Below are 12,948 nucleotides of genomic sequence, written 5' to 3'. Positions count from 1 at the left end.
GGCGACACATTCTGGGGAGTTTATGCCCTGAAGCCTGAGAAGTGAAGGTCCTGTAGTTTTTATATATGTATACTGCAAGTTTCTTTTCTACCTATCTATCTGCCTATCAGTAAAAGGAGAATGATGTCCTTGCCATTTCAAATTGAACTCCACATAAAGAATTTTCTTTTTGTTTGTTTTGTTTTGTTGGGGTGAAGGAGGAGTGGATTAGATAGATAGACAATATTGTAACTAGTAGACTTGTGGAAGAAGCAAATTTACTGTCATTTGACTTCAAAAAATGGCAGGCTAGAATAGTGTACTGGTAGCTCTTGTCCACGTAGAATGGAGCCAATTAGGCAAAAAGAAATAAATGGCAGGAGAAAGGTGAGCTTTCTCTTACCCTTAACAAGGAAAAGAGGCAACTAAAGTCACAAGTAAGAGAGAGACAAGGTGTGTGAGATAATACCTTTTATTGGACCAACTTCTGTTGGTGAATAGACAAGCTCTTGAGCTCCACTGAACTCTTTTTCAAGTCCTTCACCAACAGAAGTTGATCCAATAAAAGAGACTACTTCAACCACCTTATCACTCTTGCAATTTAAAATCAAGAAAACTACAACAGTAGAAAGAGACAAGAAGCGTCCAGTGAAAATTGTTATTCAGCTGGCTCGTTGGTCTAGGGGTATGATTCTCGCTTTGGGTGCGAGAGGTCCCGGGTTCAAATCCCGGACGAGCCCTCTTTTAAAAAAAAATCCTGGTCTTTAGAACATTTTCTCTTTTGTTATACTCTAACTGATCAGCTCAGCTTTCAACAATCCCTATTACCAAAAAACCTAGTGGGCTGATGGTGGCAACCCAGGAGCAGTGTTTCTGTTCAGTGAAAGTTACATGAGCCTTGATTTGGGGTTTTTTAAAAAGCTAAATCTTCCCAGCCTACACACAGCTAAAAGAGACTGGGGTTTCAAGCCCTGTCTGAGAAAGGAGCAGCTGTTTGTTCTCCTGGTTGAGTTTCCTGGTGCCTTGCAAGATCCTGTTTCTCTCAGTTGCTGGCCCTTTGCCACCGCTAGCTAGTTCTGACACAAAGGGGAGCAGCGGATTGTGAAATAGACTGAGGCCACATGATTGTCCGTTCTGTTCATTCCTTCTGAAGCACCTGGTGGTGGCCACTGTTAGAGGACAGGTTTCAGAGTAACAGCCGTGTTAGTCTGTATTCGCAAAAAGAAAAGGAGTACTTGTGGCACCTTAGAGACTAACCAATTTATTAGAGCATAAGCTTTCGTGAGCTACAGCTCACTTCATCAGATGCATATCCTGGAAACTGCAGCAGACTTTATATATACACAGAGAATATGAAACAATACCTCCTCCCACCCCACTGTCCTGCTGGTAATAGCTTATCTAAAGTGATCATCAGGTGGGCCATTTCCAGCACAAATCCAGGTTTTCTCACCCTCCACCCCCCCACACAAATTCACTCTCCTGCTGGTGATAGCCCATCCAAAGTGACAACTCTTTACACAATGTGCATGACAATCAAGTTGGGCTATTCGGGGGGGGGAGTGGGGGGGATGTGAGAAAACCTGGATTTGTGCAGGAAATAGCCCAACTTGATTGTCATGCACATTGTGTAAAGAGTTGTCACTTTGGATGGGCTATCACCAGCAGGAGAGTGAATTTGTGGGTGGGGGGCGGTGGAGGGTGAGAAAACCTGGATTTGTGCTGGAAATGGCCCACCTGATGATCACTTTAGATAAGCTATTACCAGCAGGACAGTGGGGTGGGAGGAGGTATTGTTTCATATTCTCTGTGTATATATAAAGTCTGCTGCAGTTTCCACGATATGCATCTGATGAAGTGAGCTGTAGCTCACGAAAGCTCATGCTCAAATAAATTGGTTAGTCTCTAAGGTGCCACAAGTACTCCTTTTCTTGTTAGAGGACAGGATACTGGGCTAGATGGACCATTGGTCTGACCCAGTCTGGCTGTTCTTATAGAAGCCAGCTGCCTGTGGTGTGACCTGTAGATTCCTTTTTGTTTCAGAAACTCTGGAATTGGGGGGCTTCCCTCCACCATAAAATGCACAGGCAGGAGAAAGAGGGTTAGAACAGGGAAAGAGCCGCTGCGAGAGAGGCGCCGCAGGCAGCTAAATCTCCAGAGTGCCACCACCTCATCTCACATCGTCTCATCTGTCTCCCTGGAAATGCACCTGAAGGCATGCACTCTCAGAATCATGCTCACACAAAACTACACCTGGAGAAAGAATACAATCAAAACTCAAAAAAAGAGAGGGCCACACTATTTCACATGCTTACAGATGCAAGCTTCACACATATACCAGGTCCAACTTCATCCAGAAGGGGGCAGTACAGACACATAAATATTGCATCCGATGAAGTGAGCTGGTAGCTCCGGAAAGCTTATGCTCAAATAAATTGGTTAGTCTCTAAGGTGCCACAAGTCCTCCTTTTCTTTTTGCGGATACAGACTAACAGGGCTGCTACTCTGAAACCAATAAATATTAAACTGCACCAATTTCATTAACAAAGGTTAGACCACAGAGGGATAAAAAAACAAAGTGGATGGGTTTCTGTAGTGTAGTGGTTATCACGTTTGCCTAACAGCAAAAGGTCCCTGGTTCAAAACCAGCAGGAACATGCATCTCACCTCCTTTCTGCAGGGATAATTTTCCTTGTGTATCTTAAACTAATAACATTTCTTTTTTAAGTGCCTACAAAACATTCTTCTATTTTATGCAATCTCAAGAGCTGTTTGAACCTATACAATGGGCTCAATCAAGTTACAACAGATGAGCCAAAGTTATCTTGCCACACTGATATACTGGAAAATTGTTTACATGTATATTTAGATTACAATGTTGCAAAAGAAAAGGTGGCTATGAAACATATTGTAAAACAAACAAACAAAAGGCCTTTGGGCCATATTATGATCTCATTTACACTGTGCTAAATTATTAGGCTCTCCATTTAGTATTATTGTTAGTAGTAATAGTACTCGTCATCATCATAGCTCTAGTAGCCCAACTCATGACCAGTGCTAGGTATGGTGAACACAGAACAAATAGAGTTGCTGTGCAGTGTTGGTCCCAGAATATTAGAGACAAGGTGGGTGAAGTAATATCTTTGACTGGACCAACTTGTTGTAGTGAGAGAGCTTTGGAACTTATACAGAGCTCTTCTTCAGATTGTGTAAGCGCAAAAGCATGTCTTTCTCACCTACAGAGGTTGGGCCAATAAAATATATCACCTCCCCCACCTTGTCTCCCACAGAATAAATAGACAGTTCTTGCTCCCAAAGAACTTACCATCTAGAAGTCAGTGTGAGAGGAAAATCAACCTCAATGTTTGGGGCTGGGGAAGGGGACTACATGACCTGAATTTTCCTTCTTAAGTAAGGATGATTAAGTCTTTTGGGGATGGGGAAATACAGGAATGAAGCCAATAGATTTTTTGTTCAAAACTAGATATCAAATAAGATTCTAGAGAAATTAAACTAAAAACCTAGGGAAGTTAACAGAGAGTGAGTCTGTGATGTGTTCGGAGCATGGATTGGCTCTTTCTGTGTGCTTGTAAAGTGCCTAGCATAAGAGAGTCCTGATCTGGATTGGGACTTTTGTCATCTCTCTTAACTCTGGAATCACTACAGCCATGATCATTTGACAGATAGATACAGATATTGTCTCCTGTCTTTTATCACTCTGAGTCTACAGTCGGGCATTTCCCAGCACAGTTATGTTGGTTAGGGTGTGATTCCCCACCCACTTCTAAATAACTTAGCGGCAAAACTCTTAAGTGTAGGTCAGGCCTCAGTGTAATCTTCTGTAGATGCTCATTTCAAAACTCCTTGACCAGAACGCTCTGGAACTGATTTCCATAGGTGCTGGGCACCTATAGGTCATAGTGACTTCAGGAGGAGATTCAAGTTCCAGTGCTCTGACAAATCTGGCCTTCTGCCCTTCACGCGGGTTTCATTAGCTGCACTGATCCAGAGGTGCACATCTGTTCTGGCATGTATAGGCAAAGATGCCAAAACAAATTTAGCCTGAATGAGCAAGAGATGGGCTGGGATCCAATGGAACTGCTGGAGCGCAGGTGTGACCCTCTCATGGAGACCTCTATCACTGAAATTCTTTCCCATAAGATTTAGAATGGCCACTTATCTTGTCACCTTTAGAAACAATAGGTCTGACCTTCCTCTTTATCATTATAAAGCACTGGCTATAGAAAACATACTCTATAAACCTGTGGGGTGCAGACCCCTTCCACAGACCACTCTTAGTATGAGAGAAGAGGATCAAGACTTGTACTCCTACTCTCTCTCTCTCTCTCTCTCTCTCTCTCTCCAGTTTTAGTCTGCTGTTCACCACCATAGTATCTGAGAATCATCCCCATAAAATCAATAGCAATAGCCAACTCCCCTGATGGGTTTCATTGAGTCTTTGTCACGTTTCTCTTTTTGGGGTCAAAATTCTGCTTAGGGTAGGGTCTTGGGGTATGTCTTTTTTTATTTGGTAGGGATTTAAGGGTAGAAGTGAGCTTCCGTATGTTAGGATATAGATATTCAGGCCTGTCTGTAAAGGTCTATACTCTAAGAATTTAGGTGTATTCTTATCACTTGGCTAGTTATAGAGGTACAAAAGAAAGAATCAAAATCACTGTCTGCCGGTGTAAGGGCCTTCTCTTACTGTGACAGTTTGTGGCCCTGTGCTTAGGCTAAGGCCTTTGGCTAAGCAGCAGAGGCAGCCATAAGCTGGAAAGCGAACGGTCACATCCTCACGTTCCAAACTAGTCACACTGAAATAAGGTGCTATTAGGCTGTTAGGAATACAATCCTGTCCTGATAGTGCCTATCAGCTCCAGAGAAAGGGAAGTGCCTAGAAAATGTAAAAGAAAACTTAGTTTGATAGCATCCTGTCTGGCAAGAACTCATTTATCAATAGCTGGGATGTGAAATCCTCACTTCTGTATTGTTTTGTCATTATAGTTCCCACTTTACTGTTGTTTGTCTGTATAATCTCTTTCTGGTTCTCTGATTGTTTCTGTCTGCTGTATAATTAATTTTGCTGGGTGTAAACTAATTAAGGTGGTGGGATATAATTGGTTACATAATCATGTTACAATATGTTAGGATTGGTTAGTTAAATTTCAGGAACATGATTGGTTAAGGTATAGCAAAGCAGAACTCAAGTTTTACTATATAGTCTGCAGTCAATCAGGAAGTAGGGGGGTAGGGGTGGGCATGCAGGTGAGGGAAATGGGAACAGGGAATGGGGGTAAGGAAATTGGAATCATGTTTTGCTAAAGGGGGAAATGGGAACAGGGAATGGGGCTGGGGAAATTGGAATCATGTTTGGCTAAGGGTAGGAATGGGAACAGGGACACAGGTGTAAGGCTCTGTGGTGTCAGAGCTGGGAAGGAGGATACTGAGGAAGGAAACTGGAATCATGCTTGCTGGAAGTTCACCCCAATAAACATTGAATTGTTTGCACCTTTGGACTTCGGGTATTGTTGCTCTCTGTTCATGCGAGAAGGACCAGGGAAGTAAGTGGGTGAAGGAATAAGCCCCCTAACACCATATTTTGAATGTCATTGTTATGTCAGAGGGGTCCACAGGTCGGAGAACACAACCTAGTCATGCATAAACTTGAGGCCACAGAGATGAGATACAAGGGAAGTGGTGGATTCTCCATTACTCAAACCCTTCAAATCTAGCCTGGATGCCTTTCTAGATGATATGCTATGTCCCACAACTGGGGGAAATGTAATGATCTATGGTGTACAGGAGGTCAGATTATTTGATTTCTTCTGGCCTTAAACTCTCTGAATCTTGTAGTGAAGTTGTCAGCAGGCCCTGAATTAGGGTGACCAGACAGCAAGTGTGAAAAATCGGGACTAGGGGTGGGGGATAATAGGAGCCTATATAAGAAAAAGATCCAAAAATTGGGACTGTCCCTATAAAATTGGGACATCTGGTCACCCTACCCTGAATCAAGAATTTCCTTGTTTCCTCTGTGTTTGAATTCTTACCCATAATGTGGACATGATTAAGTTATTGCCCTGGTGAGAAGGTGGCTGTAAACAGAGACCAATATCTGAAGCTGAATGCAAAAGCTAGGTCAACTCTTCATGAATGGGTCTGTCTAATACTATATGTAGGTAACATCACCCAGTTTGTATACCACTAGTAGTAAACAGTAAGAGGAAATACAAATCTCTTGTCTTTCAGCCCTTGTCTCCACTAAATAAGATTTGTGGGTATTGCTATATCAGAAACCCACTCTAGTGAAGACTCATAGCTCATATAAGAACATACGAATACCATACTGGGTCAGACCAAAGGTCCATCTAGCCCAGTATCTTTGTTTTCCAACAATGCCAGGTGCTTCAGAGGGAATGAAAAGAACAGGTAATCATCCAGTGATCCATCCTCCATCACTTCTAGCACCAATAGGGTGACCAGACAGCAAATGTGAAAAATTGGGATGGGGGTGGAGGGTATTTGGAGCCTATATAAGAAAAAGACCCAAAAATAGGGACTGTCTCTATAAAACTGGGACATCTGGTCACCCTAAGCACCAGGGGGTCATGGTCCTTGCCTAGGGCACCTAAGCACTATGGAAATACAAACACATAACAATCAAGTAATTTTTCAGTATAGCTTATACTGCTCCCTGCTCCCTGAATGAAATAAGTTATAGGAGGAAAAAGAGATTAGAATTGTGCCAGCACTCAAGCTTTCTGATGGTATAAAAATGTCATAATGAAACCACACCCTGATATGATTATAGTATATATATATGTATATATATATATATATATATATATATATGATTTCTAGTATATACCTAATCTCTGTTTGTACACTCTTTGGGGAAGACACTGTTCTGTGATTCGTGTTTGTACAGCATTTCCACAATGAGACCCTGTCCTGGCTGGCATCTAAGTTTACTGTGGTATCATCTCTTTGGAATTAGTCATATGTAATCACCAGAGGGCATCCCATTAGAAGGGAGTCTCTCACATGATGCAGGAAAATTCAGGCTCTGCAAGCATGGTCAGAGTCTATAGGAGCTGTCTTGTCATGTAACTAATAAAGAGAGTTGTGCTTCAAACTCTATATCCCTGGTTTTCCTCGGGTTCCTGAAATACAGAGACTGCAGCACACTCACAGGTAAAGTACCTAGAGGTGCCTGACCGTGTTGTAATGTAAGAATGGCCATATTGGGTCAGACCAAAGGTCCATCTAGCCCAGTATCCTGTCTTCTAACAGTGGGTGATGCCAGGTGCTTCCGAGGGAATGAACATAACAGGGCAATTACTGAATGATCCATCCCCTGTTCTCCAGTCCCAGCTCCTGGCAGTTAGAGGCTTATGGAAAACACCACAGTATACATGCTAAGTAATAACAGTAAATAGTAATGATGAATAATGTAAATGAGCTTCCCTCTCATTAGTGATGTGTTAGGTCTCATTGAGCAAAGGGGTGGAAAGAAAGAAAGAAAGAAAGAAAGAAAGAAAGAAAGAAAGAAAGAAAGAAAGAAAGAAAGAAAGAAAGAAAGAAAGAAAGAAAGAAAGAAAGAAAGAGAAAAATTATGTGTTTGATTTAAGAATGAAAGGACCTAATGATGATGATGATGTGAGCAAATGCACCAGCCACTCATTCCTGGCAGCATTCTCCCCTCTGGTCTGCAACATTACCTACCACTCCCTTCCCATTGCTGTTTACATTTCAAAACATATGCACAGCATGGGAACAGCTCACAGTAATTCATAACACAACCTCCCCTTGCTTGTTCATGACCCTCAAGTGCCATCTTGTGGCCTTTTTGCATCACTGTTTTGTAAGAGTTGAAATCCCTGAAGACTATTGCATCAGTTGGGATTTATTTATTTATTTTAATCTACAGCCGTTTGCACTCTGAAATCTGCTTGCAGAGAATCTCTCTCTTGCTTTCTAACTATCTGTACAATCTGTATTTCAACAGGGATATTAATTGTGATGCAAACTAGCTTCATTAATTGCCACTACGTTTAAGGTTAGGTCAGGTTTTTTGTTTTAATGATAGGTTTATGGTTGCTCATAACCTTTCTGAAAATTACTCTGTTTAATTATCATGCAAGATTATATTACATTTGTCTAATCATTCATTGGCAGCATTCATTTCCTTTCTCTTTCTTTCTTTCTTTCTTTCTTTCTTTCTTTCTTTCTTTCTTTCTTTCTTTCTTTCTTTCTTTCTTTCTTTCTTTCTTTCTTCCACCCCTTTGCATTGTTGAGAACTGGGTAAACATTCCTGGATTTCTTCTCCATTTTCTTCAGAGCAAGATGTGCCAGGAAGAAGCCGGACAGGGTATTTTCATCCTTAACAGCAAAGACGTCTCCTTCTTTCTCTATCACCTTCTCTCACCTAAGCATATGAGTCCATTAGACATATTAAAAGCAGTGCAATGTGCAAATGCATTACCAATATTTGTTTCAAAGCACCAATAAAACAGAGTGAAAGTATAGACTGATCTGCACACAGTGGGGCTTAATGGCCTAAAACCTAATAATAAATACAAATCAAATTAATAACAATTAATTAATAACAATTAACAACATTAATTTGTTAATTTTGCACCACTCAGGATCTCAAACTAGAGTTTATGTGGGACTTAAGTGGTTGCCTAGGCCGTGTATTGGCCCTCTGCACTGGGGCCCATCTCATCCAAACTCAGCATCACACAGTATTTTCAGAGCAGTAGCCGTGTTAGTCTGTATCGGCAAAAACAATGAGGAGTACTTGTGGCACCTTAGAGACTAACAAATTTATTTGGGCATAAGCTTTCGTGGGCTAAACCCACTTCATCAGATGCATGCAGTGGAAAATACAGTAGGAAGATATATATATATATATATACAGAGAACATGAAAAAATGGGGGTTGCCATACCAACTCTAATGAGAGTAATCAGTTAAGATGGGCTATTATCAGTAGGAGAAAAAAAAACTTTTGTAGTGATAATCGGGATGGCCCATTTCAAACAATTGACAAGAAGGTCTGAGTAACAGTAGGGGGAAATTAGCATGGGGAAATAGTTTTTAGTTTGTGTAATGACTCATCCACTCCCAGTCTTTATTCAAGCCTAATTTAATGGTGTCCAGTTTGCAAATTAATTCCAGTTCTGCAGTTTCTCGTTGGAGTCTGTTTTTGAAGTTTTTTTGTAGAAGAATTGCAACTTTTAGGTCTGAAACTGAGTGTCCAGGGAGGTTGAAGTGTTCTCTGACTGGTTTTTGAAAGTTATAATTCTTGACGTCTGATTTGTGTCCATGTATTCTTTTGTATAGAGACTGTCCGGTTTGGCCAATGTACATGGCAGATGGGCATTGCTGGCACATGATGGCATATATCACATTGGTAGATGTGCAGATGAACGAGCCTCTGATAGTGTGGCTGTTGAGATTAGGCCCTATGATGGTGTCCCCTGAATAGATATGTGGACACAGTTGGCAACGGGCTTTGTTGCAAGGATAGGTTCATGGGTTAGTGTTTTTGTTGTGTGGTGTGTGGTTGCTGGTGAGTATTTGCTTCAGGTTGGGGGGCTGTCTGTAAGCAAGGACTGGCCTGTCTCCCAAGATCTGTGAGAGTGATAGGTCGTCCTTCAGGATAGGTTGTAGATCTTTGATGATGGGCTGGAGAGGGTTTAGTTGGGGGCTAAAGGTGACAGCTAGTGGCATTCTCTTACTTTCTTTGTTGGGCCTGTCCTGTAGTAGGTGACTTCTGGGTACTCTTCTGGCTCTGTCAATCTGTTTCTTCACTTCAGCAGGTGGGTATTGTAGTTTTAAGAATGCTTGATTGAGATCTTGTAGGTGTTTGTCTCTGTTTGAGGGATTGGAGCAAATGTGGTTGTATCTTAGAGCTTGGCTGTAGACAATGGATTGTGTGATGTGGTCTGGATGAAAGCTGGAGGCATGTAGGTAAGTATAGCAGTCAGTAGGTTTCCGGTATAGGGTGGTGTTTATGTGACCGTCGCTTATTAGCACTGTAGTGTCCAGGAAGTGGATCTCTTGTGTGGACTAGTCCAGGCTGAGGTTGATGGTGGGATGGAAATTGTTGAAATCATGGTGGAATTCCTCAAGGGCTTCTTTTCCATGTGTCCAGATGATGAAGATGTCATCAATGTAGTGCAAGTAGAGTAGGGGCGTTAGGGGACGAGAGCTGAGGAAGCGTTGCTCTGAGTCAGCCATAAAAATGTTGTCATAGTGTGGGGCCATGCTGGTACCCATAGCAGTGCCACTGAATTGAAGGTATACATTGTCCCCAAATGTGAAATAATTGTGTGTGAGGACAAAGTCACAAAGTTCAGCCACCAGGTTTGCTGTGACATTATCAGGGTTACTGTTCCTGATGGTCTGTAGTTCATCTTTGTGTGGATTGCTGGTGTAGAGGGCTTTGACATCCATAGTGGCCAGGATGGTGTTTTCAGGAAGATCACCGATGGATTGTAGTTTCCTTAGGAAGTCAGTGGTGTCTCAAAGATAGCTGGGAGTGCTGGTAGCATAGGGCCTGAGGAGAGAGTCCGCATAGCCAGACAATCCTGCTGTCAGGGTGCCAATGCCTGAGATGATGGGGCATCCAGGATTTCCAGGTTTATGGATCTTGGGTAGCAGATAGAAGACCTCTGGTCGGGGTTCTAGGGGTGTGTCTGTGCGGATTTGTTCCTGTGCTTTTTCAGGGAGTTTCTTGAGCAGATGGTGTAGTTACTTTTGGTAACCCGCAGTGTGATCAGAGGGTAATGGCTTGTAGACAGTGGTGTTGGAGAGCTGCCTAGCAGCCTCTTGTTCATATTCCGACCTATTCATGATGACGTCAGCACCTCCTTTGTCAATATCATCTGTGTTCAGGAAAGCTCTATAGCAGGTGCTTGAGAGGCAATAAGACCATAATGTAAGAACATGAGAACGGCCAAACTGGGTCAGACCAACGGTCCATCTAGCCCAGTATCCTGTCTTCCGACAGTGGCTAATGCCAGGTGCTCCAGAGGGAATGAACAGAACAGGTGATCACTGAGTGATCCATCCCCTGTCACCCATTCCCTGCTTCTGGCAATGTGAACTCGTGGGCCAAGCACAGGAGTGGGAGTCAGAGGAAGAGGGGTATCTAGTACCAGGTGACTCGGGCCCACATCTCCACATGGCTGTGGTAGCCATTGCTCGTAGGCTGCCTCCAGGGTCTACAGGAAGACTAAGCTCTTTCACAGTCCATTGTCTCTGCTAATGACCCATCAGCCCCCTCTGGCTTTTTCATTGTTGTACCTGAAGGGCTGGTTGGTCGTGATACCCAAAGTAACACATTTGAAATACAGATACATAGTTAATATTCCTAACTTCAGATACAAAAATGATACAGGCATACCAATTGATAATCACATTCAGTAAGTCATAACCTTTCCAATGATATCTCACATGAGCCATCTTGCATAAAGTATATCTCTGTTATGTCATATTCATACCATAAGTATATTTTCATAAAGAATATGGAGTGAAAAGTCACAACTTGTACTCACTTAACATCTCTCTCTTTGTACTTAAATAAACTTATTTTATTCTTTAATCAAAACTAATCCTGTGTTGTGAATTGTTTGGGTAACTCCATTTCAGGTAGCAAACAACGGTATGTCGATCCCCTTTGAGAGGCAACAGACCTAATCTACCTTGACTGTCCAGGAGAGGGCTGGACAGTGCAGAATACACTTCTTTGGGGAAAATCTGGGATGGGAAGTGTGTTGGGGTCACTCTGCAAGTGGTAACAAAGGCCGCTGGAAGCAAGAGTGTGGCTGGTGTGTTGTGGACAGGCTGCTGGGATCAGAGTTGCTGGACCAGGGCTGTGGCTGTATACCGACACCCAGGGAGTGACCGGCATCCTGGCAGGCTGATTGTGAGCGACCCAGGGCTTGTCTACACTGGCACTTTACAGCGCTGCACCTGTCTCACTCAGGGGTGTAAAAAAACACCCCCAAGTTTCAGTGCTGTAAAGCACCAGTGTAAACAGTGCACCAGCGCTGGGAGCCGTGCTCCCACCACTTGTAGCTACACCCCTCGTGGCGTGGCCAGTGTAGACTAACCCCCAAGTTGGCAGCTACAACAGCAAAACATTGTGAGGCACCCAGGGTAGAGGGTAGAGGGCAAGGTGACACAGCCCCTCCTAATGGACTTTGTGTGAAGCTATAAACTAAGGTTGGAACCCAAGCAGTTATAACCTGTCTTCCACTAGTTCCTAGAGGCCCTAACCAGGATTTTAATACAAATGGCAACTGTTCTAGGAAACTTTAGCTCTGAAGTAATAAACACACCCCTCAACAACAAGAGTAACTGGGTGGAACTTTGTGTCCTGTGATATACTGGAGGTTAGACTAGATCAGTGGTTCTCAACCTGTTAACCATTATGGGCCACATAGGCAGATCTCTATGTCACCATATATACTACTTGTATCATAGGCAGCACATGAACCTCCTCCCGTCAGTGAGGCTAGACCCTGACCCTGGCTGAGGCCCCTCCCCTGCCCCACCCCTTTTGCCTGTCAGAGACCCGTATCCCCCCCAACCCCACCCCACTGGCTGAAGGAGCCCAGCCGAACCAACCTGAGCACTGGTCTGTTCACCTGAGCCGCCTCGAGCCCTGGACCACCAGCTGGCCAGCCCCCGCCTTGCTGGCCGCCCTGAGTCCTGGGATGCTGGCCTCACCTGACCCCTGGGACACCGCCCACCTGACCCCCGGGACGCCAGATGGCCTGAGCACCTGCCCAACCCCTGGGCTGGCCCAAGCCACCCCCAGCCACTGGCCTTCCCAAGCTGAGTCCCCGCCGGCTTCTGGGGACAGGGGGAGCGAGGGTGGGGACTCAGAGCAGAGCATGGACGGGGCCACGGCCTGGGTTAGGGGAGACTTAGCCTCCTCTGGCCTATTATACCCCCC

General features: G+C 43.7%; 1 non-coding gene across 1 annotated transcript; it reads left to right on the top strand.

Moving 5' to 3' along the window:
- Window positions 1–647: 647 nt before the first annotated feature.
- On the top strand, window positions 648–719 carry TRNAP-UGG (transfer RNA proline (anticodon UGG)). Its single transcript has one exon. It is a non-coding gene; the product is annotated as a tRNA-Pro (tRNA).
- The last annotated feature ends 12,229 nt before the right edge of the window (window positions 720–12,948 follow it).

The sequence above is a fragment of the Lepidochelys kempii genome, chromosome 14 (genome assembly GCF_965140285.1).
Source record: "Lepidochelys kempii isolate rLepKem1 chromosome 14, rLepKem1.hap1, whole genome shotgun sequence".
Classification (NCBI taxonomy): Eukaryota; Metazoa; Chordata; order Testudines; family Cheloniidae; genus Lepidochelys; species Lepidochelys kempii.
The sequence above is the reverse complement of the archived record's forward strand: the minus strand, read 5'-3'. Positions and strand labels throughout refer to the sequence as shown.